Source organism: Hydra vulgaris, chromosome 11 (genome assembly GCF_038396675.1).
Source record: "Hydra vulgaris chromosome 11, alternate assembly HydraT2T_AEP".
NCBI classification, from domain to species: Eukaryota; Metazoa; Cnidaria; class Hydrozoa; order Anthoathecata; family Hydridae; genus Hydra; species Hydra vulgaris.
This window is the reverse complement of record NC_088930.1, coordinates 47,540,001-47,545,000: the sequence shown is the minus strand read 5'-3', so window position 1 is coordinate 47,545,000 and position 5,000 is coordinate 47,540,001. Positions and strand designations below refer to the sequence as shown.

At 28.0% G+C, this 5,000-nt stretch overlaps 1 protein-coding gene across 2 annotated transcripts in view; it reads right to left on the bottom strand.

Annotated features, from left to right (window-relative positions):
- The window catches only part of LOC101234935 (tectonic-3), a 57,066-nt gene that overhangs the window by 2,588 nt on the left and 49,478 nt on the right, over positions 1-5,000 (bottom strand). The gene's annotated exons all lie outside the window — the stretch shown is intronic.

The window sequence follows — 5,000 nt, the reverse complement described above, 5'->3', positions numbered from 1 at the left end:
CTGTTTTTTTGCATATTAACTTTTAGATGTTATCAAAATATTTAAAAAAGGCTTTAAAGGACTAAAGTGGTCTTCATAAACAATTTTATGCAACTTTCTATAGGAAACAATCAAATTAATATTAAAATTAATAAAATAACTATGAATAACAGTTGGGTTAAGATAAAAGTAAAAACGGAAGTTATTTAAAAAGTTTGCGCGTCAATTTTTTTTACAAATTTTTCCGGTATGTTTTTTTGAATTCCTTTGATAAAAAAAAAAATTAATTAAAAAAAAGTAACATCAAGTAAACTTGTTGCTAACATGTTAGTTATAAAGAAAAGGTTTTCCTGTCGTGAAAAATAAAAAAAACAATAAAACTTTATGGCAAATATGGTTACTTTTTCAGGTTAAAAAAAAAATTAACCTAATATTTTAACTTTTTTTTGATAACCCACTCATATACTCATAAACATACACATATATATTGCCCAATTTATAAGATAAAATAAACGTTACAAAATTCGCATTGAAAATTTTTTTTAAGTAACTCCTTTTTTTAAACACTATTAAGGATGCTTACTACAAAAACGTTGGTTTCAAACTACTTTTGATTTCCTTTCAAACAAAATTTGGCCTGCTCCCAAGCTCCTTTTTTAGAGGAAAAAAACTACAGTTTTGAAACAGTAATTTAAAGGTCCAAAATTTTCTAAAAATAAAACATAATTTCATCTAATATGTATATACCTAAAGCAAAACTTATATGTATTTAAAACTAATGTAAAATATATAAGAAAAATAAAATATACTTTAAGCAAAAATAATGGGCAAAACTGATAAAATCTAAGTAAAAAAAAAACGATGTCTAAATTTTTAGACACTGTATTAATTATAATACGTTAAAGATTAATAAAAGAGAAGATAACTTTTACTGTCGTTACTCAAAAATGCAAATAAAAAAGACCAGCAAATGAGTATATAAAACAAACTTTATGGTTATATGCATGTATTTGAAATCGTATTTATTTTTATTTTTATGGAAAACAATATTTGATAACACGTATTTTAGTTGCTTTTTTAATGTTTAGAACTTCCTTATTTAAAAAAAATTATATTTTGATAAATTTAAAATTTTTTAATCGCGGATTATTATAACTAACTTTATAATAAAACGCAGTTTATAAACCTTGAATTAGGAATCTATCATTCTAAAGTTGTCAAAATTATTGTTTTGAAATTTTTCTTAAAAAGACACACAAATAACGCCCTCGGGTTTTTTTCTTAAAAAGGGCGGATAGCCTATCGTTACAAATCTTGACAATGTTTTTACTCGTACAGATCCAGCGTAAGACCTTTTAATAAATACTATCTTTTATTATAGTACTAATGAGCAATTTCTTTTATATTTGCAATAATATATTTTACTTTATTACGAAGTTAATTTCTTACAAGATGTTGACGGTAAAATGATTATTACACCTGTACTTTCGTTTTAAGAAACAAAGCGGAACAAGCTAAATATACACATGTAGATTTGACTTACCTTGAAACATATCTCGTATTGCTCTGGTTGATTTTTTTGCGTGGTCACTCATTGAAAATCTAGTCACTTTTTTCAGCTTATGTAATGCATTCGCTAAACTATGCACAAATTTGTAGACAAATAAACTTCGTAATTAAATGCACCATAAGTATTTTATATTGTAATGAAAGGAAGTCACTGTTACTAAGCAACACTTATTAAATGATGAGGCAAACATATTACTTTAAATGATACAGTTGAAATAATTAATTGAAAATTTTAAAAACATTTAATAAATTTTTTTTTTCTTTTTAATAAAGAAAAATAAAATAAATATTATTTGCAATATGATTAAGTTAATCAATACTATTTTCGATATTTTTTAATTGGGTATAAAATTAACAACTTTTGCAATGTTGCATCAAAATTGTTTTTACAGTTTAAAACAATAAAAATTTTTTTTAGTTGCCAAGAGCACCAATGACTCATTATTAAACGAATGTTTTACAAGGGACGCTATTTCACCAATAATTAAGAAAGAGAGGGTGGAGGATGGGGGTGGTGCGGGTGGAGGGGGTGGTGAGGGAAAGGCGTTGTATATCTCCCAATAGTTTTTTTAAAATGCGTCTAGTTTAATGTTGTTATTTATTTTATCAATTAAAGTAAACAACAGTTGATTTATTTGTTATCAACTTACTCTATTTAACTAAACATTCCTAGTAAACACTGATTTAACTAAACGTCAGGAAAAATATTTTTCACTGATTAAGTGTACATATTACAAGTATAGAATAACAGATATAATAAATTTGTTTGAAAGACTACATTAAAAAAAATTTTCATTTTTAAAAATTCGTTGATTTTTTTGTAGTAAAAAATTTAAAAATTAACACCTAGCCGTTTATCGTCTCACATTCGTAGATTGTTTAAACTCGCATCTATTATCCCGTAAATAAAAATCTATTATTGCGTAAAAAAAGTCACCCCTTCTTCTTACAGCTAAAAAGCAACATGGATAGCAAGAAAAAAACCAATCTACTTTTTCTATTCACTTGCGTTTTATATAGAAATGATTATAATTTGTGCGTATTTAGTACTTTGGGTACTGCTAAAATGATTTGGCTAAATGTAAAATTAATGCGGTAGTGGTGTAGTGCTCGCTTCATAAGTGAGAAGTTCCGAGTTCAATCCCCACCACACCACCCTGGTTATAACGCGCTCAACTTGTATCACCGCGCAGCGGCGTTGTTCTTCAAGATTCGCGTTTCGAATTTATAGAGTTGAGAGGGTTGTAACCATAATTAAAGTAGCCTCCTCGTTTGTAGTGGCCTTCTCCGCCTTGGGGAGGTAAACAAAAAAAAAGGAAATTTTTTTTTTTTTGTACCATTGAACAAAGAAATCACAGTGTGTGGGTTTTAATATGGCTGCAAGATGCAAAGAAATCATTTAATTTTTTTGATATGATCGAGTTCCATCGTGAACGAGCACCAACTGACCGGAACACTATTCCAGAACTCATACTTTAAAAAATCGAGCAGTCAAAAATACGAGCAATTAACTTTTAAAAAAAAATCAAGAAAAGTTTTACATTGTACGCACAAGCAGTAGATTTAAGTGAAAAGCGTTTCAATGAATACTTTACAGGTGGAGCTAATTAATCATTTTCGGGAGTAGCTAACACTCAATTTTTTTAATATAAAAAAAAATCGAGCGATTTTTTAAAAACAGTACAATCATTTGATGTGAATTGAATGCAGACCTTAGCTTCTTTGCACAACGCTTCTTGCAATTTATTAACGAGTAAAATAATGCGCAATTTGCAGAAAAATTAAACAAGTAGTAAACTTTAAAAAATGATTTTTTCATGGATGAAATAATTTCGCAAGACAAAACTACTGCTCATTGGTTGGTGCAAATGGTTGTATCCTCTAAACCGTCTAAAACTTTAAATCAAATTGTTTGGAAGTTTACTAAATAGTTTACATTTTAAAAATATCGGGGAACGACCCAAAAAAGGAAAAAAAGGCGCGACATTATATGTGATATGTCCCATATCTTAAATCAACTTTTGTTTTACATTATAGTATGTTTGTATATATTCTATAAAATATAAACGATTAAACTGTGTGATCATACAGTATGCGCAGGCCCGTAGGAACAAAAATTATTTGGAGGAGGAGGAGGAGGAGGAGGGGGGGGGGGGGAGTGCTGAATTAATTCCCCCCCCCCCCCCCCCAAATAATATTAAAAAAAAGGGGCTGGATTAAAACAGTTTTAAGGACCTTTTTTATTTTAAAGTCATTTTTTCGATCAATTTTTATCAAAATTATTTATTGGAAAAATTATTGGGGAAAAATTTTTTTTTTAATCTTTAAAGTATATATTATTAAATAAAAATAAGCAAATCTGGAGTTGTTCCCATGTTAACGGTAAGACAATGTTATTAGACGATTGGGAAAAAACTTACGCATGCTTTAGGATAGATAAATTAAAGTGTTGTTTCGTCACCGACCGATGTTATTTTACTTTTACTTGCCTCTTACGCCATACAGCTTAACAGTTAAAAACTTTTAAATATTAGATAGTATTAGACATTTATTATACAATGGTGTCAATCAACCATGTTAAGCTCCGTTTTGAATAATAATCTGTCATTTTAAAAAAGCTTTTTTTATCACTATGTTTAATTAAAAACCTTTACGATTTGACACTAAATAAGATCTTTTCTAGATTTTATTTAGTGTCAAATCGTATAAAGTCATTAACATGTAGGCCCGGTTTTTCCGTTAAAAATTATTATTATTTTTTTTTTAAATAATATCGTTTCAGAAGTGTTTTTAAATAGATACTTGCCAGTTAAAATTGATAATAACCCCCGACATCGACTGGTCGATTTAACTATCGTCTCAATTACCTTTGTTAACTTTTAAACAATTTTTGTTACGGAAGTCTAAACAAACGTGTTTATTTTAGTTTAGACCATTTTCAAATTTCATAATTTTGAAAAATTTAAATTTTAAATTTGATTTATTCATGTCAGCTGTAACCGAGTATGGCATCGAAAAACGTGTTTTTAAATGTTACAACAGCCCTGCAGATTGTATTAACAATACCTATAACAATGGCATCCAAATTATAACTAATTTAGGCATACTTGCGTTCAACAATGACACAAAATAAATTTGTTGGATTAGCTAAAATGAAATTTCCATCAAAAATGACTGCAAAAGCTACAATAGTATCATGGATGTTTATTTTAATAAATTACTTTCATCTATCAATTAAAATAATTAATTGAATTGCAGACCTGAAATATATACGTAAATAATATTTTACAAGCAAAATAAAACCAAATTATGAAACGAACTTATATAAATCGAGGTATGGGTTTGCTCACTTTACAATAGACCTGTAAATCTTTATAATCATTTTTTTAAAGAGATTTTGACTACTTAAAAGCAAACAATTAGCCCCATCTGCATTGCCCAACGGGTGCAAG